This window comes from Taudactylus pleione, unplaced genomic scaffold (assembly GCF_031769625.1).
Source record: "Taudactylus pleione unplaced genomic scaffold, aTauple2 ptg000755l, whole genome shotgun sequence".
Taxonomy (NCBI): Eukaryota; Metazoa; Chordata; class Amphibia; order Anura; family Myobatrachidae; genus Taudactylus; species Taudactylus pleione.
This window is the reverse complement of record NW_028285157.1, coordinates 858,624-880,526: the sequence shown is the minus strand read 5'-3', so window position 1 is coordinate 880,526 and position 21,903 is coordinate 858,624. Positions and strand designations below refer to the sequence as shown.

The 21,903-nt window shown below is 43.1% G+C and overlaps 1 protein-coding gene across 1 annotated transcript in view; it reads left to right on the top strand.

Annotated features, from left to right (window-relative positions):
- The first annotated feature begins 1,253 nt into the window (after positions 1-1,253).
- The window catches only part of EPS8L3 (EPS8 signaling adaptor L3), a 166,183-nt gene continuing 145,533 nt past the window's right edge, over positions 1,254-21,903 (top strand). The window contains exon 1 of the mRNA XM_088457304.1: positions 1,254-1,311. The gene's annotated coding sequence lies outside the window, so the exon portion shown is untranslated. The remainder of the gene's footprint in view (positions 1,312-21,903) is intronic.

Genomic DNA, 21,903 nt, shown 5'->3' with positions numbered 1-21,903 from the left:
GGATATTAGAAGGTATAGGCAGGATATTAGAAGGTATAGGAAGGAGTGTATAGAGGTTCTGATCCAGTATCGTTAGCTGATTGGGAAAAGACGAGCTATGCTGAATGGGAAATGACAATTGGGAAAAGGCAAGCTATGCTGATTGGGGAAAGGCGAGCTATGCTGATTGGGAAAAGACGATTGGGAAAAGGCGAGCTATGCTGATTGAGAAAAGGCGAGCTATGCTGAATGATTAAAATCTCAACAATACATTTTGGGCCGAAGCCGTGAGAATCCCATACACCTTAGCCACGATTCCTTGTTCTGCTGACGCTGACCTAAATCGCAGATTGGCAGTTACCACTAAATGCAAATTTTACCTAGGGGCTGAATAAAATCTGCCACCCCCAGTAAGCCAGTCAGTCTATGCACTGGCTTCAGTGGCAGTGGCTTCTCATTACAAGGATTCCTTTCCCATTATTTATCTCATGCTGTAACAACATAACTATGACAGGCAACCTAACTAGCAAATAATGATTTTCTCATTACATTGCTCACTCTTTCTTCAGCCTTTAAATGCCACGGTCAAAGTGCAAGTTTTGTAAATGAGGCATATATGCACAGATTAAAGTGTACACAATATGAGTTGTCTTAACTAGCCTATTTATTATTTACTGTATTGGTGAATAATTAACAGAAAGTCTCAATGTAGGTTGTTCAATAATAAATTTGTTAACAAGAAATTGCATTATTGTTCTTGCCAAGCTTTAATCACAGTCAAAGTTCAACAGACACCCTGGGAATGGTGACACTATCTGAGCACTTGCTAAAAAAGTATTGAAGACAGTACAGGAAAAACAGCAAACTGTTGGGTCATAGCATATAAGAAAAGACTGCTGACACAAGAAGACTTTTCACAATGCACTACTTGGCTAATAAAGGGACCAGTTGGCAAGGAATGGACTAATAGAGGAACAGATAAGGACGTATGGCATTTTTGTGTAATTGACAGTGTACTGTAGGGCTAACAGTGTTTGCTTAGAACAGTGGATAGGTGACATAGGAGAACAAGTAAGGGGGAAGTGCTGTAACAACAGGCTGTAATTTCCATTAGCATGGTTAGGTAAATACCTGGAAGAGTATGCCCTGGGCAAAGGTCAGAGGGAGTGTGTCCTGGAAGATATTCAGACCAGTGGGTGATTTTCAATACAATAGTGTTCCTGTCTAAAAGCAGCATAATTGCAACAAAAACAAATCCCACCATAGTTTAATCTGATTGCTGCGTGTTGGATAGACTGACTGACGGAGGACAATCTATCTGGACCACACAAGGTAACCACAGCTATCATTTTCATTGGGCTTCATATAGGATATTATCTAGCTGTAAGAGAATACTCATATCCAACATCATAAATCTACCTTCCCTTCAACATTAATACATTCCTTTTTTACTTTATACTCTCATCCTCTCACACTCAGATCATTCAGTAGGATGGTTTTTCAATATTAACTACTCATTATTCAAATCACATTGACATATCTGTGAGTTGTCACACATATGGTATAGTTATACAGGGTATCCGTTCAGCATGCTGACACTCAGGATGCCGACACAAGAATGTTGACATGGTCTGAATGTCACAATTCAGAATGTCTACAATGTCGACACTGACAGATTTTCGACAGACACTTTTAGGGTTAGGTCGCGGTTGTGGTTAGGTTGTGGTTAGGATTAGGTCAGGGTTTGGTTGAGGTTAGGGTTAGGTTGCGATTAGGGTTAGTTGACAAGTCAATGGAAAAATGCTGATTTCAGATGTCGAAATTCTGGCAATGTCAATATTATGTCCATGTCAACATTCTGATTGTGGACTTTTTATACCACACACGTCAAACTGTTTTCCATCACCAAATGTCAGATACCATTGATTTCTCCTGACTTCAGATAATTTAGCAAAATAAAACAAAAAAAAATAAAAGCAATGAAAGATGCAACCTCCAAAACTCAGTGACTGTCACTCTCATTTTTTAATAATCAAAATTAGGAAACGCTAGATGAAAAACTATACTTTGCTCCCTATTTAATTACATAATGTGCACTGTAGCATTCTCCTGAGAAAGTAGAATGCAGAGCCACTCAAATCATGACAATAAGTAGGGAATGCAACCCAAAAAGGGCCTCCAAATGCACTGACTATCGTTATAGCTTTACATAGAAAATCATTTGGTTTGCCACAGAAAAAAGTAACCTACAGTGGTATTACTTAGTGATATATATCCTCTGTAGTGATGACTGAACAGGATCCAAAGCAAGATGGGTGCCAGAGTTTTGAGCACCCAGGATGTCCTGCCGCAGAGCCAAACCCCTACTTATTAAATAGTGCAGAGTGGTGACAGCATGTTATATTCTTGAGAGTGTGGAGGTGAGCTGTGACATCATTGCGAAGAGCCACACATGTCACAATAAATATGGAAAACCAACACTCTAATTCCCTTCCGTCAGCCAATGGTACGCAGCTAAGAGGATCCATAGTCACAAGATATATAATTAATGATAATATGTCACTTCATTAGTGTTTTAGGCACCCCTATACCCTAGTACCCAAGGCATGCATCTAGATTTACCTAGTGGTAGCACTTGTCCTTATCCAAGGACATCAACATTAATGCAATATATAAAGGAAAACCCAAATACAGTGCACTATTCACATGTGCATCAGCACCACACTAAAGCTGTGTTTATATTTCCCAGCATACCCCTGACATAACCAAATAAAGGCAACATGTAGGGATATGAACAATTTAAGGTGCGTACACACTGGGCGATTAAAGTGGATGACTGAACAATAACAATATCGTTATCATTCAGTCGTCCACTTTATCGTCCATTTTTAACACCAAAATGATGAACGATAACAACGATGCGCGTTCCCGCGGGTCGTTCGTCATTATTGTTCATCGGGTAAACATGCAGGCCAACCTGACGATATTGTCAGGTTGCTGCATGTTGGGGAATGGGGAAGAGAGCCCAGCGCTGAATGATATCGTTAACGATATCGTTCAGCGGGCGTGCTCAATGTCATGAACAACATTGAGCACATCCTGCCGGGGACACACTAGACGATATCGCTCAGGGAGCATATGGTCTAGTGTGTACGCTCCTTAAGACACTTCAATGCATTGCACTACCCGCGATCCTTCCAAATAACTCATGACACTCATAACAAACCAATATTCTGTATGAATGAACTCTGGGTTTACAATAATAACAGTAATAATAATAATAATAATAATAACAGTAATAATAATAATAATAATAGTAATAATAATAACAATAATAATAATAATAATAATAATAACAGTAATAATAATAATACAATTTCTGGATCAAAACATCTTCAATCCAAATCTGAATTTTGAGATTTAAAAGTCAGAATTCTATGTTCACAGGTATACAAAGAACATTGGTAAAACACTATTGAACTAATACAAGAGGCCAAATGTAACAGGGTGAGAGTTTTTTCTCACATTTTTTAAACTCTCATCCTATTACATTTGGCCCAAGGTGTAGATGTGTTTTAAATGATATATATTTAATGTTTTTATGTGCTTTTCCTGCATTGCACTTTTTATCAATGCATTCCATTGTACTGGTACTACACATTAGCACATAGGAAATAGGTTGCACCACATTCTAAACTTTTTAAATATTGCTTTAAAACTTTTGTGGGAACAACACCATTTACCCTGATATGTCTTACATATAATGCACTTTTTATGCATTTAATAATAATGAAAAGCACAAACAAAGCAGATGATGTGAATGAGTCCTTGAAGTGTCTGTTAAGCTATTAGTTGCAATGGATCACAATAAGAAATGGTAGCAAGTTTATATTACCCTCGGTGATAGTGGAGTATTTACAATGGGTGCACGGTGTGCAGTGCACAAGAGTCATTGGCGCATCTTAAATGGGTGCAGTGTGTGCGATGTACATGGGCCTCTGGGTCCAGGGGGCCCACACATGCACATTCTGTACCCGTAATTAGACTTACCTCTCCAGTGTGCTTTCTTGGCCAGCACTGCAGAACAGCAGCCATGTTCCCGGAGATCTGCGCTTGTGCAATTAGACTTTGGCACTGTGCTTCCAGACAGCAGTGGGCCAGCACAGAGCCTGTACAAAGGACCTCTCCTCTCCTGTACACAAGCCCTCTCCTCTCTTAAACTTCCTCTGACCATAGGGGGTCATTCAGACCCTCTTGTGAGCGGCAGTACGCTCGCAAGTGGGTCGATGTTCCCCAACTGCGCATGCGCACGATGGAGGGAGCTCCGTCGTGCGCATGCGTGTGACCCGGTGAGCGACAGGCTCTCCATCACTCCGGGTCTGGCACCAAAGGGGGCGTGCTGTCGATGTTGATTGACAGCACGCCCCCTTTGGTGGGCGTGCCGGGGGCGTGCCTGCCAGACGGAGGCATTCCCATGGGAACGCCTACCGTCTGAAGCCGGCCCCACTGACATCACTAGTGATGTCAGTGGGAGTGATTTTGGCTCTGATAGAGCCAAAATCACTCCAGGGCTTGCGGCAGCGAGACCCTACCGCAGGGTCTCCATCGCAAGCCCGATGGTCGCGATGGTCTTGACCATCGCGACCATCATCATGGACGCTCGCATAAGCTGTGAGTGGTAACCCACAGTTATGCGAGCGTCCATGAGGACGCTCCTAAAACAGGTAGGAGCGTTCAGAGCGTCCAGCTCTGAATCAGGCCCATAGTCCCCTAATATGAAGGCTCCTGTGCCTCTAGAAACCATTTTCCACTGTTTCCGTTGGCCAGGAGAGTTATACTGTACTGCAGTGGATTCTTAGTGTAACTATTGCTATCATTTTGCTCTTGGGTATGGGCTTTCCAGGCCTTGCATACTTGCTAACCCTCCCTGATTGTCAGGGAGACTCCCTTAAATAGTAGCAATCTCCCTGACTCCCTGAAGAGTCTAGGGGGCAAATTTACTAAGATGGGAGTTCTATTAAGAAGTGATGCTGCCCATAAAAACCAATCAGATTCCAGGTATTATCTTCTAGAAGGTGCTAGATAAATGAGAAGTAGAATCTGATTGGTTGCTATGGGCAACATCACTTCTTAATAGAACTCCCATCTTAATAAATTTACCCCCTAGCAATCTCCTTGATTGCACCTTACCCCATATTATATTAGATATATACATTGAAATGGGATCATTAGTATCATTTCCCTGTATTAGTTATAAGGCACAATGGCTACATGCATTTTATGAAAAGTATCAGTATGTTTTCATCAACAAATAGATCTTGCTAACAACTTTGGGAATCGTTTACATTTGGATGTAAGTCAATTTTATGACACGCCTCTCAGATGTAGCAGTACACGCCCACTGTACCTCCGCGCTCATAGGTGTTGCTGTCAAAATCTCCCTGAAATGCTTTTTCAAAAGTAGGCATATATGGTGAAGGGGCCGCAGCAGATGTTGGAGCTATCTGCCATGGTCCCTCCTTGCTACATCCTAAGGATGCTTAGATTTAGTGGGGATCCCCCATGAATGGGTCTTTTAATGGGATCTCCCACAAAATATATTTATTAAATATGCCTCTTAGAATGGAGAGGGGTTTAAAGGTTCCTTCTAAGCACAACACTGCTGAGCCCAGAACAAGTTATTTATTGCTATAGGCCATACTTGCCAATTCTCCCTGATTGTAAAAGAGACTCCCTGGAAGAGTAGCAATATCCCTGACTCCCTGAAGAGTCTAGCAATCTCCCTGATTGCACCTTACCACCATCATGTAGCTGTTATATATAAAAAAAATAGATGCATACATTCAAATGGGATCATTAGTATCATTCCCTGCATTGGGTAGAAGGCACAATGATCCATATGACTACATGACTTTCTGACAAGTATCAGTGTGTTTTCGTCAACAAGTTGAACTTACTAACTGCTTTGGGATTATTTACATTTGGATGTCAATCAATTTTATGACACACCTCTCAGATGTAGCAGTACACCTACTTTACCACGCGCTCATAGGTGTTCCTTTCGAAATCTACCTGAAAAGCTTTTTAAGAAGAAGGCAAGTATGCCAAAAGCAAGTGTTACCAGGAGGTTACAGTAACAATTACAGGAAAACGCCCAATGCTCCAGTTTGCTAATAGTGGTACCCCTTTAATATCACAGCTAAAAACTGGGTTATTGCAGGGTTACCCCAGGTTGCTGCTAGGTGTAAAAGGGGAAAGGGTTGGATTTCAAGGTTGAGTGTCCCGGCAATCCATCCCAGGTAGCTTGCAGGGTTTAAAATGGGAACAACCCTTGTAACCCTGCAGTGTACACGGGTAACCCAGGTCATCCAACCCAGGTCTCGTCTACAGCATGGGGACTTCTGTGTTTCTCGGTGCTTGATGTCAAGCCGGGAGAAGTGTTCCACTGCACTGATCCGTGAATAACCCAGATCGGCGCCACAGTCGAAAAGGGGTCTGACCCGTTTTGGAACTGTGGGCCTGATTCAGAGCAGAACGCTCTGACCAGAGCGCTCGCTCTGAATCAGGGCCCTCCTCCATGAAAATGGAGCGTCCTCCTGGACCTGACCTCCTGGTCACCCACAGCTATGCGAGCGTCCATGATGATGGTCGCGATGGTCAAGATCATCGCGACCATCGGGCTTGCGATGGAGACCCTGCGGTAGGGTCTCGCTGCCGCAAGCCCTGGAGTGATTTTGGCTCTATCAGAGCCAAAATCACTCCAACTGACATCACTAGTGATGTCAGTGGGGCTGGCTTCAGACGGTAGGCGTTCCCATGGGAACGCCTCCGTCTGGCATGCACGCCCCCGGCACGCCCACCAAAGGGGGCGTGCTGTCAATCAACATCGACAGCACACCCCCTTTGGTGCGAGACCCAGAGCGATGGAGAGCCTGTCGCTATCCGGGTCTCGCGCATGTGAACGATGGAGCTCCCTCCGTCGTGCGCATGCACAGTGGGGCAACATCGACCCGCTTGCGAGCATCCTGCGCTCGCGAGCGGGTCTGAATGACCCCCTGTATTCCTATTCTCAAACCATTCCTGGGACAGAGGTGGAAAAGCAGTATATTGCATCTGCTTATTTAGATGTGTACAACTAACATATGCAACATAGACACCAGGTTACCTCAGAAGTAATAAGTGTGCATACTTACCCTCTGTGATAGCTACCAAACAAAATTACATTTTCCTATTTAGATACAAATGTAGGGGTATATTTACTAAAGTCAGGGCAGGATTAATGTCTGTGGGGGCCCCTGGGCAAAAAACATGTGGGGGCCCCTATTTAATATGGATGAAATGGGGGTATGTGCAATGTGGATCGTATCGCTCGTAAGTGGTACATTGACAAACAGCGATAAGCTAAGCTTAGTGCTGTTTGTTAAATACTGAAAGGGTGAGTGACATAATCCCTTTAGCACTCCCAGATAAATCAAACTTCAAGCACACACAAGAAAAAAAACCACAATATACATCCACAGGAAAAAAAACACACATATAGGCACCCACAGGAAATATTACTCACAAGTTGCACAATCTTATCCACATTACACCACACAATGTCCCTGATTCACATTACATCACTTAGTACTAGTGCCCCTTATTCATGTTATGACACAGAGTAGTGCCCCCTTTACACAATGCTCACAGTAGTGCCCCTTATACACAATGCCCACAGTAGTAGTGTCCCTAATACACATAATGCCCACAGTTGTAGTGCCTCTTACACAATGCCCACAGCAGTAGTGTCCCTTATGCAATGCCCCCAGTAGTGGTGACCCATATGCAGAGCTCCTTATGCAGTGTGCCCAGTAGTGGTAGTGCCCCTTATGCAGTGCCCCCAGTAGTGGTGCCCCTTATGCAATGCCCCAGTAGTGGTAGTGCCCCTTATGCAGTACCCCCAGTAGTGGTGCCCCTTATGCAATGCCCCCAGTAGTAGTAGTGCCCCTTATGCAGTGCCCCTTATGCAATGCCCCCAGTAGTGGTAGTGCCTCTTATGCAATTCCCTCAGTAGTGGTGCCCCTTATGCAGTGCCCCCAATGCAATGCCCCCAGTAGTGGTGCACTCTATGCAGTGCCCCCAGTAGTGGTAGTGCCCCTTATGCAGTGCCCCAGTAGTGCCCCTTTTGCATTGCCCCCAGTAGTGGTAGTGCCTCTTATGCAGTGCCCCAGTAGTGACAGTGCCCACAGTGGTAGTGCCTTTTTTGCAGAGCCCACAGTAGTGGTGCCCTTTATGCAGTGCACCCAGTAGTAGTGCCCCTAGGAGTAGTGCCCCTTATGCAGTGCTCCCTATGCAATGCCCACTTTAGTAGTGCCCCCAGAAGTCATGCCCCCTGTAGCAATAGTAATTCCCCCAATGGCAGTGCCTCCAATAGTAATGTCCCAGTAGTAATGCTCCCTGTAGTAGTGCCACCTGTATAAATGCCCCAACCAGTAACGTCCCCTTTAGTAGAGCCCCAATAGTAATTCCCCCTGAGTAATGCCCCCAGCAGTAGTGCCCCCAGTAGTAGTGCCCCCTACAATGAAGCTGCTTGCACACAAAAAAAAGTAATACTTACCCTAAGCCCCGCTCCCATGTCCGCTGCCATCCGGTCCACCTGGCTGCTCCTCTGAATTATGGGAGAGATATCATAACATCTCTCCCATAGTGCACTGCGGGAGCCGGAAGCTGGAGCACAGGGGTGAGATCTAGCCTCCGGCTCTGACTGCCACTATAGGGAGGGAGCCGGGCACCCGCTGGTAACAAAATCTCAGCGGGTGCCCGGCAAATAGAGCCTCCCTGCGGAACCGGGGTTAGGTGGGCCGGCGACACGGAACTGGTTCCGTCTCTCAATCCGGCTGACTTTAACCCAGGTGGTTGTGGGGGCCGTTAATGTGTGGGGGTCCATGGACGACTGCCCCTGTCTTCTCCCCGTTAATCCGGCCCTGAATAAAGTGCAAGTTTTTAGAAGTGGAGATGTTGCCCATTCAGATTCTACATTTATTTAGCATTTAGGGGTTCCAAGTAGAACCAGGTCATGATTCGGATTCACTTTTGTGACCTGTTTTGAACTGAGGGCCCGATTCAGACATGCTAGCTAGACGCGTATGCTTGCACCCAGCAAATGCAAATTTCAGCAGGCAGCTGATCACATGACAATGCATTAGCCCACTATTAGCCCACTATGGCCCTCATTCAGAGGCGGTCGCAAGAAGTGATCGCTCTCTCTGAATGAGGGCGGCCGCTTCCTTTTTTTTAGTGCAGCCTCCTGTTCGCTAGCTAAGCTGTGGGTTACCACCCACAGCTTAGCGACTGACCAGGTTGATGGTCACGATGGTGAACACCATCGCGACCATCGGGGCTTGCGACGAGACCCTAAGGTTGGGTCTCGGCAGCCGCATGCCCCAGGGAGCTTCCTGCTCTGATCGAGCAGGAAACTCCCCATTGACATCACTGATGATGTCAATGCGGCTGCCCACATAATGGTAGGTGTTCCTTAAGGAAAACCATCCCCCCGGCCCGCCTACAAAACGGGGCTAGCTGTCAATCAACATCGACAGCCGCCCCTTTTGTAGTGAGCTCCGGAGCGAGAGAGTTTCTCTCTCGCTTCGGGGGTTGCGCACGCGCAGTGCGGCTGCTGCACGTGCGCAGGGCTAACCATCGACCCGGTTTCGAGCGCATAAGCGCTTGCGACCGGGTCTGAATGAAACCATATGTCTTTGTGTGTGATCTCTCAGTGTATGCAGATGCCCACAAGCCTGTCTTAAGATGCCCACTTGCGCACGTCATCTCCAGGATGTGTATGCAAAAATTGGTACATCGGATACCCTCAGAAGCGAACGCAGCGCTTGAGGTTGACTATACCCTGCCACAAGCACTGCGAGTGTCAAAACCAGCCAGGTGACGTGTACAATGACACTGCCTCATAACTATGCATGCCTCTGAAATTACATTGAGACGCTCAAGCATGCCTGCGTTCGCATCTCCACTCCCACGTATAGTGGCCAGCCCCTGTCACCACCCACAAATGGCTTCTCCTGTGACTCACTCTGCTGGGCAGTCTATGTGCAACTAGCAATCTCTTCCCGATCTCTAGCACTGGTTCCCTGCACGCGCACTGCGATGCGTACGCATGTGCAGAATGCAAAAATCAGCCAGCTACGAGCATACGCATCTTAGCGAGCGGTCTGAATCAGGTTCTGAGTCCCTGTTGCCAGTTCAGAATTCGGATTTAAAAACCAAACTCGAGTTTTGGATTCAGAAACTTTAGCTGTTTTAATTGATTTTTATGATCTTTATCGATTTTTAATTGATGTTTATTGATTTTTATCTGAATCCAAAAGCAAAACACTTGAGGGTGGTTTTGCAAAAGCAAAACATGAAGATGAATCCATATCTAAAACCAAAACCAAAACACGAAGTGTCGGCGCACATCTCGAGCTGCTATGGGCAAAATCTCCACTTTAGTGAATATACCCCTTAAAAATGAATAAGCAAATATTCTCTGTAAAGCGCTGCGGAATATGTGTGCACTTTATAAATAACTGGTAATAATAATAATAATAATAATAATAATAATATTGTAGTGAAATGTCATATACATAAGAAACAATGGTACTGTATGTAGTTAGACTGCCGACATTCAGAATGTCAACACAAACCTGCTCGGAATATCAATATGGCTGTTATGTCGACGATGTCGAAATTTACATTATGACGACATTATGAATGTCAACAGGCACAATGTTGATAGTCCATTTTAGTATTAGGTTTAGGCTATGGTTAGGATTATATTTTGACTGCTAAAATTTGCTGAATGCGTTGACATTCTGTCAATGTTGATATTGTGAATGTTGACATTTCACAGTCAATGTAGCCTTCATATCAACATTCAGACCATCTTAGCATTCTGGTGTCGACATAGTGAACGGCGACATTTTATAACACAACCGAAAGAATAGTGTCTTGCCATTGTTACATAATAAATGCAAAAGTTGCATATGCCATGTAAAATATAATTAGATACAGACACAAATACAAAATACAAGTACAAATTAACTTTTGTGATGTTTTCCAAATGAATTAAATTAAATGTTGTTTATAAATTAATATACAGTATATATAAAAAATAATATACAATTCCAAATGTAAAAGTTCCATGAACTCAATAAAGTATTTCAGCAACTGCGTTCTGCTGCAAATATTTATAAAAGAGGTATGTATCTACTGTAATGTCCAGTTTCACTTACCCATGGGAAAAAAGAACATCTAAACAACTCACAGATAGATACAGTAGTGGCTCCATGGTGCAGGACATTCAACTTTTAGTAGAATTAAATAAGTATATAACTATAATAAATCTGTAAAATATATCCACATTCTAGAGTAGACACAATTTGCCCAGGAACAACAGGTTTCTATACACATGCAGAATTAATTCAGGCCACCCAGCCAACAGGTTTCATCATAGGACATCATCAGGAGGGGTGCTTCGACTAACTCAAAGTAGGTTTATATAGGAGACAGATTGAATACACAATCTGGATGAATCAATTGGACATACTGTACAGCATAATTGTAAATTATGTTGCATCACACAAAGTTTGCCCCCCTAACCCTCCCTTGCTGGTGCCTAACCCCGGGAGGTGCCGAACTCTAAGCTCCCCCCGGTGGTCCCTAAGCCTAACCCCCCCTTTGCGCACCCTAAGCCTAACCCTCCCCGGTGGTGCCAAACCCTTACCACCCCTCCCCATAGTCTAACACTCCCTGGGAGGTGCCTATCCCTAATCATCCCCCGGGGGTCCCTATACCTAACCCCCCCATCCACAGAAAAATTCTAATACTTACTTGGATCCTTCATTCGGCATTCCGACATTCGGGATGCTGACGCCGGCATCCTGATCTTGATGTCGGCATTTTGCTGGGCAGTGGGATTCCGGCGTCGGTATATCGGCGTATATAGATGTGCAGATTCGGTTTTACTCAGATTTGCTTGGATATGTTCTGATCTCAAAAGCGGCATTTTATTGGCTAACTGCTATCATTTGTTTTGAATAGCCAATAAAATAATTCCAAACTAATCCGGACTTGCGTTAATTTTGGTGAAAATAACCAAGTAAATCCGAGTAAAATGGAACCCGCACATCTCTAATTTAAATGTATACCCTATCGAACCCTGCTTGCTCCTCTTTAATCCCTTCACTCTCTACCATTCCCATCACATCTTTCCTGCTCTTGCTCCCCTGTATTCTCTCCCCCTCTTCAACTCTAACACATTTCTGAAGTTTTGTGACTTATCAATGAGGATCCTCCTTCTAATGTGCAGGGTGGGGGTGTGCAGTGGAACCTAGCAAATCCAAATTCCAAACTAGAACTTGTCTGGTGCACACAGTCTTGGAGACTGGCACCCTCAACCCTCTGAGAAACCCACACATATGCAGCACTTCACAATATGACATACAAAGATACACTGGATCTTATCTCTCTCAGGTTTAATAATACTGGGCCTGATTCACAGATGGACGCAATGTCAATGCTGGATTCAGAGGAGCGTTTTTTTTGCCACTGTCCATGCGTTAAAGTTGCGCTGCACTAGTGCAGCGATGGATTAGCCACAGTGGTCGCAGAGAGCATTTATAAGTAAAGAGAGTGACAGGTAGTCAGCATTTGGGGGAGGTAGCGAATGGTGGTTAGAAAAATGACTGGCATGTTGGGACTGTTTTTTGGACATGCTCTAGTGAACCTCTGCAAATTCGTTCACAGCTGGAGAGGCCTGGTGTCTTCGGAGAGCACTACAAATGCTTACTCAGTAGTTCGATGTGTGACCGATGTTTCTGTTTTGTTTGTAAGCCACAGTACATAAGACATCAACTAAGTCATTAGCATATTTTTGCAAGTCTGCTGTGTACGGAATAGCAGTTGCGACAGGATTTGCATCCATCTCTGATGCAGGCCTATATTTATCTATTCCACTGGTTTCTGTTTATCCACCCACTGTCCAGTAAGCATAGTCCAACCAGTCTCATTATGTAACATTGTCAATGATTGCAGCTGTTCAATACTGCTCAACTAAGGGAATACATGTTAGAGGGCAGTGCGCTCCGGCACTGTCTACTCTCTCTACTATACATGCTGGGTACTAGGAGCCAGGGTCATCTGCCCTGATGACATCACTGCTCGACTACTTTTTCATGTGCAGCTGGCACCATTTTTGTGTAGAGTGTGGCAGTACTGTGCAGATGCACAGAAGCTAGCTTCTAAGTTGAGACACCTAAATACTAGAGACGAGCGGGTTAAATTTTGAGAAAACCAGACCCACCCGAACTTTGTTATTCCAACTGGATCCGAGTCCCACCTGATTTGGATCCCAAAACTAGGCAAAAAGTAATTTTCCTGTTTTGGATCCTATATAAGTCCCTCCTTCTGTCATTCAGACATAATTTCATAGCAGACGATGGACGTGTTGGATGCTGTTATAGGAGGAGTTAGGGGTCGGTCTGGTCTTTCACTTTCAGGCATTCTGTTTGATGGGCAGTGGCACCCTATAGTAATACTGGCTGACCTAGTTTTATTATGTATGCAGTTAGCAAAACGTTGTTTTTTATTTTCATAGTGCATATTACTATGGTCAGTGTCACACTGGTGCTGCCTGTAAGTAACTTAGCATTGCAGCACTGCAGCATTAACTTTGGTGCACAACTGCATGCAGTGCAACATTAAGCCTTTTTTGTTACTGCCATGCCTAGTGCCTACATTGCAGCCCAGAGCACCATATAGGGCAGCATTAATCCTTGATGCACTGCACAGTGGTGTTTTTTGTCACTTTGTGCCCACTGCCTAGTACATTGCAGCCTAGAGCTCCTCCTAATATAGGGCAGTATTAACCCTTTTTTAGTGCACAGTGCATTCCCGCAACTGTTGTCATTAGTGAAAAAAATGTTGTTTTTTTAACAACTTGTGTGTGTTGTAGGTGCCACACTGCATTCATTAAAATAAGCAATGTGTATCTCCGAAGTGTGAGTTGTCATTAGTGATAAAAAAAATGTTGTTGGTTTTTTTTTTACAACTTGTGTGTGCTGCAGGTGCTGCACTGCATTCATAGATATAAGCACTGTTTGACTCCGCAGTGTGAGTTGTCATTAGTGACAAAAAAATAGAAAATACAGTTGTTGTTTTTGTGCAACCTGTGTGTGCTGTAGGTGCTGCACTGCATTCATAAATATAAGCACTGTGTGACTCTGCAGTGTGAGTTGTCATCAGTGAAAAAAGTTGCTGTTTTCTTGTACAACTTATGTTGTTCATCGATATGTATCATGATCAGTAGAGATCAGTAGAGGAGCAGTAACCAAATGCCAGCGCTGCAGCTTCTGCCACCAGTCATGATGATACTAGTCCTTCAACGTCATCTACTAAAGCCGATGCTCAAGGGCATAGAGGGTTTCAATCAGGGCTTCTAAAATCAAAACATTATATGACATTACTAAAGGAAAAACACCTCTAATAAAGTTAAAGCTACATGCAGAAAAACATAAAATCGCTAAAATGCCGTACACCACACACAGTGGCAAGGAAAGGCTCAAGCCTTGTCCTTTATTTCTGAGTGGTGGTTCTGCAACTGCTATCAGTCAGGCATCTTCTTCTGCCTCATATGACGATGCAAGACCATCTCACTCTGAGTCTAGAAGAGGTGTCAAAAAAATTAAAACCGGAAAATCAGTGCTGAAAAAAACCCACTTAGGTAGTAAAATAAACTGGGTTCAGAAACATCACAAACCCCTGAGGAGAGTCTGAGTGTGTCTCAGAGCAGGCCCTAGGTATAGGCATTCTGGCAAATGCCTAGGGGCATCTGGAATGCCTATTGGGGGAATGCCTAGGGCCATCAGCAGATCAGGTCACCAAAAACACACTGGTGGTGGCTACCTTGTGTGCAACCCTGCAAGCTGGCTCCAACTGCGCTGGTTTCTTTCTCCAGAGCTCCTGGCTACCGCTATTGTAAATAGCACAGCTCAATTGCCGATGGTGGCTTAGGTAGTGGGGAACCACAGTCTGTCAACTGCAGCTGGGAGCTTCTGTACATACACCTGGAAGACCCTGTCCTCCCACTCTGAGCATGAGCTGCTTAGCTGCACTCCAGAATCTTCCCCCCTTAGTTAATACTGCCACTAACAACTCCTACTCTATTTTCCAACAAACTTCACTATAAGCTGTAAATACATACACATTATACATTTCTATATGTGTACAAAACTTTACATCAAATAAATAACATTTACAAAATATGAATATATATTAAATTAATTATTTAACTCATATATGAATTTCATATTTTATACATATGAATTTATTTATGAAGTAAGCCCTTGATACGTATTATATTGTATAGATCCCCTTCAGTTAATGTACCTAAATGTGATATCGAGTGAGGGCAAATGTGTGGTTCCATGCCATTAGAGCACTATTTTCTCCAAAATGTGGTATCTGGAGACCAACACTAGAAACTTCACTCGCCACAAGTTTTTGTTCCCAATAGATGTCCACGTGGATAGTAAATGATGACATTTTGGTACATTTACTGAAGGGGATCTTTCGCCAACCATATTATATTTCTAGAAAGGGTTAAAATGGCTACAAAAGGGCTGCTGCTCATGCAGATGCCAGTCACAGCAACTCCTCCCATGAGCCTTCATGGAGCTAATGAGTCATGCCTCATGTCTCCACCTCTAGCAGGCTGCACTGACTGCAGCCACAAAGTCCAGTGCAGCTACTATGCACAGCAAGGACCCAGCATAATTGTAGGGGCTTCCTGTTGTACCTCTTAAGAGTCTTAAATCAGCTCAGCATATAATATAAATGATGGGTGATGGTTGCTGCTGCTGAGATCTGTGATGTGCTGCTGGGTGAGGGCTACTGTGCTAGGAGAGGGTTACTAACTTCCTGTGCTGGGAGAGGGGTGCTGGATGAGAGGTGCTGTGCTGGGTGAGGGATGATGGGTGCTGTGCAATGAGGGGTGCTGTGCTGTGCTGCAAGAGGGGTGCTGGATGAGGGGTGCTTTGCTGAGTGAGGGATGATGGGTGCTGTGCTGGGTGTGGGATGATGGGTGCTGTGCAGTGAGGGGTGCTGTGCTGGAAGAGGGGTGCTGGATAAGGGGTGCTTTGCTGAGTGAGGGTTGATGGGTGCTATGCAGGGGAGAACCTGGGGTTCTGTGCTATTAATGGAAAATAGGCCCTATTGAATGCCTTCTATGGAGGGGTATAAGGGACTTTCCCCTAAAACCTGTCCCTTTTTTCCAATGTATTATATTTGGTGTCCATGTAGAAACATAAAGCTTGGTGGTGGGATTATCTGCTAGGGGGCACCAGCCAAAATCTTGCCTAGGATCCCAAATTGTTAAGATCAGCTCTGTTGTGTCTGCGAGTGCTTTTTATAAGCCTTTCTAATAATGTGCTAGTAGGGAAGCAACCTTTCACCATTTGTGCACCCTCTGCAAATGTGGGGATGGGCAGCACAAGTCAAGAAGATGTTGACCTAGAAATTGAGGATGCTACTGTGGAAGTGCAACTAGCTGAGGCGGATATTTGTGTAGCTAACACCGGCAATAATAAAGATGTTGAAGATGAGGATGTTGATGATAAGGATGTTGTTTGTGTAAATGAGACACCAGTGGAAGCAATTCTTGCTCATGATAAGAAGAAAGCCGTTGTCATGCCTGGGCATTAGATTAAAAAATCCACCTCTTATATGTAGAATTATTTTTACCCAAATCCTGACAATTGTCAAGTCATCTGCAGAAAAAGCCACAGTAAGTAGAGATAGGTACCTTAACCATCTAGGATCCTCCTCCCTGTTACATCATTTGCAGCGTGATTATAAAAAGTTTTTGGCAAAATCAGAAACAGATGCTATAAAAATAACAGTAAGCAGTCCAGCATCAGCTAGCTCCCTTCTCTTAGCTAGATCCCCACACCTGCAATCTTTTCCACCAACACCATTACTACCCTCAATAATGATCATAGGTAGTCCTACATCCAATTTGCTAAGGCTGAGTCCTCCCCAATCCAGAATTCCTCAGTAGAGTCTTTGAGCACTAGTCCTGCTGCTGCTACTGCTGGGGATGGATCTTCATCCCAGAAGGAAACGAAGAATACTGATAGGTAGTAGTTTAAAATACAATTGACTGTTAAATGATCTTTTGCAAGAGTAAGCAAGTATGACAGCTGTCACCCAGCCGCACAGTGGTTCACTGATGCCATCACAGCTATGCTAGTATTAGATCTGCATCCAAAATCTGCCATTAATGCACCAGGTTTTATAAAGTTAATTGAGGTCCTGTGTCCCTGCTACCAATTTCAATCTTGATTCCATTTTGCTAGCAATTCCTTGCCTGTACCAGGATGTTAATTTATTTTAATTATTGGCCTACAAAATGCCAATTGTACCCACTGTCCACTTAACCACAGATATGCGGACTGAAAGTACAGGGCAAATAAAAAATTACATAACTGTGATAGACAACTTGAGCAGCAGCAGTAGGTAGCACTAAACGCCAGCTCATTCGAAGGCAGGCTACTCTCTATAAGTAACAAGGCAGTATTCCACCCTTTATATGCTTCAACAGATGGAGGAACAGCAAACAGCCATCCAAACTTACACAACAAACCATTACATATGTAGAGGAGGGGGCATGTACCTTAGTCCAGCACAGTGGACAATACTTTCTGTGTTGTGCAAGGTGCTAAACCCTTCAAAGTAATCACCTATGAAGTGAGTTCAGACACTGCCAACTTGAGTCAGGTAATTCCCCCAATTAAACTTTTTGAAAAGAAGCTCAAGAAACTGAAGGAGGAGATGAAACAAAGTGATTCTGCCAAGTATGTCAGACTTGTAGATCAAGTCCCTTATTCACTTCAGCAGGATCCAATGGTTTTCAAAATCTGAAATTTCAATCACTTCATTTTGACAACCATGTTTGATCCTAGGTTAAAGTAATATGTTGTATCTTTCCTTCCAACTGACACAGATCTTAATAGATGCAAAACGCTTCTGGTGAGCAAGTTGTCAGCTCAAGTGGCACATGACATAATGACGTCTCTTCCTTCAGTTTCTCCAGCAACTGGTGCTGCCAAAAAAACAAACTGAGCTTTCCCAAGAGACCCACTGGTGATGCAGATGAGTCAATACAACATTTTGATGGTTGAATCTAAAAGAATTGCCAAAAATTAGTAACACCTCTACCATAACACATTATGATATGGTCACCATTTAAAGAATGGTGGATTATTTTAATCACCACATACAAATGGGCATGTCAGTCAGTCCTTTGACTACTGAGAGGAAAATATGACAATATGGAGGCCCTTGCACAAACTGGCTTTGCTTTACATAAGCTGCCCGTGCTCCAGTGTGTACTTGAAAAGAGTTTTCAGTACAGCTGTGAACGTTATCAGCAATGGGAGTAAGAGTCTACTTCTTCAAAATGTGGAAAAGGTGATGTTCATCAAAATGAACTATAAATTCCATGAGAAAGACCTTTACCGGCAATTATGTCAAAGTACAGAGACACCTATAATGGTGGATTCCAGCAAGGAAGAATAATTAATGTGTGAAGATGATGTACACACTGATAAAGGTGAGGATGATGATGATAATGATGATGACATCTTGCGTGTAGACATCTTGTGTGTGTAGACATCATTGCCAGCACTGTTGGCTGCCCATTTGTAGCTTGTTTTGTGGGGGCCCAAACAAATCAAGCACTTTAGCCACTGTCACTGAAGTGCTTGGTTTGACAAACCTGTCACTGAAGTGCTTGGTTTGATAAACTGTGTGTGTCCTTTTTAATTGTTTTAAAAGAACTATTTTGCAGCAACGGAGGAGAGAAAAGAACGCCAGAATGATCAATTGATTGATTAATTAATTCAAATTAGCATGTGTAAAGCCTATAGGCTTGATTCAACAAGGATCGCTATTGCAAAGCTGCACGCAGGCAGATTTGCAATATGATCCTTGCATTCATGCAAATGCTGCAGGAGGTGTATGACACCCCCTGCTGCATTTGCAATCCTAGCACTACGACCATTGGTGGATGGCACTCAGGCTGACCAGCTTGCGAGCCCAAGCAGACTGGGTACATCCATGCAGTCTCTGGGCTGGCCACCCACAGAAAATGGGCAGAGGCATTCAAAGGCTAGTGTGCATGTTAGCAGGGCCCATTCTGCACACTCGCAGAATAGGTCCTGCGCATGTGCAGTTTCCTATAATCAGGAATTTGCATTCAGCAGTGCACTTGCGTGCACTGCTGAATTAGCCCCAAAATCAAAAGATGTAGCATGTTTAAACTAGCAACTGAGGAGAGAAAAATCCATAAAACAGCCAATGAATCATTGATAGATATAGCCCTAAATGCCCCAGTGCTAATTAAAATTTTTGGAATAAAATAATTAAATTAACTTACCAATTAATCCTTTATTTCCCTGCCTTCCACTACATACTGTACATACTCCATCTCCCTTGGGATTCTGATCTAGTTCTTTATTAATAAAAACATTCTTGGTTTCTATGGTGTCATATAGTTTATTAAACTGCCATCCTGCCTGCCACTGCAATGCCACTCTGTTTTCTAGATGTGCCTTGTTGGAAGTTAAATTGCCACATGTTTGTGCTGCCCACTGCTGTCTCTTAGTTTAGTCTGCCAGCTAGTTTGCTGCAACCTTTTGGCCTAAACTGGATGAAAACAATATTCTGAGCCGTGAGGTGTTAAAATTTTTTACTGGAAATGAATGTTATTGACATTAATAATACTTTAGGAATAAAATCAGGCCAAATTATGTGATTTTAGCTGTTTTTATACATTTTTGAAAAAAAAATACAGATCCAAAACCAAAACAAGAAAGGGCAGATTTGGCAAAACAAAAACCTAATAATGAATCAGAACTGCATGCAATGCTGAATTAGCCCCAATATTGAAACATGTAGCATGTTTAAAATATCAACTAAGGAGAGAAAATCCATAAAACAGCCAACGAATCATTGATTGATAAATACTGCCCTAAATGCCCCAGTGCTAAAATTTTTGGAATCCAATAAGTAAATGAACTTACCAATCAATCCTTCCTTCCTTTCCCTGCCTTCCACTACATACTGTACATATTCCATCTCCCTTGGGCTTCTGATCTAGTTCTTGATTAATAAAAACCTTCTTGGTTACTATGGGGTCATATAGTTTATTAAACTGCCAGTAATAATACTTTAGGAATAAAATCAGGACCAACTTATGTGATTTTAGCTGTTTTGATAAATTTTTGAAAAAAATACAGATCCAAAAACAAAACACGAGAAGGCAGATTTGGCAAAACAAAAACCTAACAACGACTCTCTATTAAATACAGCTTTTAACCCCTGAAATATCTTGGTTACGGTAAATGTACACATAATAGTATTCACGCCTTGAAATGTTTAGATTATTCCATCACTCATAAACCTATGAAGATGGCCAAAGTTTCAGAATTGTTATGAATCTCTACACAATCTGACACACTACAGATACTATTCATCAGTAGTTAAATTCCTGCTCACTGCCTAAACTCACTACAGCCCATGTAAGCTCCCTTAACACCTCCATTAAAGAGGAGGAAATTACTGAGGCAAACAGCTTCGCTGATCCGTTGCCCCAGGCCCAAATGGGTTTACAGCCCTTTATATAAAAAATTCACAGAGCCCTCCCCTTCTCATGCTTCGACTATTATTTAACTCTCTGTTTTAGAGCAATTTGCTTGATGATGCCACAATAAGGGCCAACATAATTGTTATCCTTAAACCAAAATGGACAAGGGTAACTATAGACCAATATCACTTTTAAATGTAAATATCAAACTTTTTGAAAAGATTCTTGCTAACTGCTTGGCACCTATATTGCGATCTTTAATCCGCCTGGACCAAGTGGGTTTTATCACAGATATGCTGCCAACAATAATTGGCACCATATCAACCTCACAAATCTCGCACAAGAACAATCTTTATTGACCCTGTTGGTGGCTGTAGACACTGAAAAAGCTTCTGACAGGGTGGCTTGCCATTTATACAATAAACCCTTGACTGTATGGGATTTGAGGGAGCTTTCTATGAGGGTATTTTATCAATATATCATAACCCCTTTGCATCAGTTCTAGTGAATGGTCTCTCTTCTGAATCCTTTTCCATAAGGAATGGCACTCATCAGGGCTGCCTCTTTTCCCCTCCTGTTTGTTTTTGTGATGGAGCCATTAGCAGCTAGAATCAGACTTAATAGTAACATCTCAGGTATCACTGTAGGTTATACAGACAGACCATAAAATTGCACTATTTGCAGATGATATGATTCTAACCCTTACTAACCAACGATTCTCTTTCCCAAGTCTATTAGAAGAATTAAATAGCTATGGGCAGCTTTTTCATTACAAAGTCAATACAGACAAATCCAAGATATTAGATTTAAACATTCCATTGACAGAATTTGCTCTCTATCAAGTTTTCTACTCATTAGATGGCAGCCCCATAAACTCAAATACCACAATAAATCATATTTGCCTCACTTAAATCAGATCTGTCAGCTTGGGACAAACATTTTATATCCTGCTTTGGTCGTGTGGCTGCAGTAAAAATGACTGTTTTGCTCCAGTTGCTTTATCTTTGGCAGACACATCTTATTCATATTTCCACAAAAAACATTAAAACATTTTCAAGGTGAATTGTTTGATTTAATCTGGGCAGGTAGGAATACAGAGTTTGGACAACAGTAGAAGCTAGCATTTAATCAGTATATTCAGCATCTTGGACCTCATTCAGAGTCGGTTGTTGCGGCCGCATGGTCGTATGCATACGATGTTTTTCTTTCTGCGCCTGTGCACGGCTAGCAGTGCACATTTGCGTACG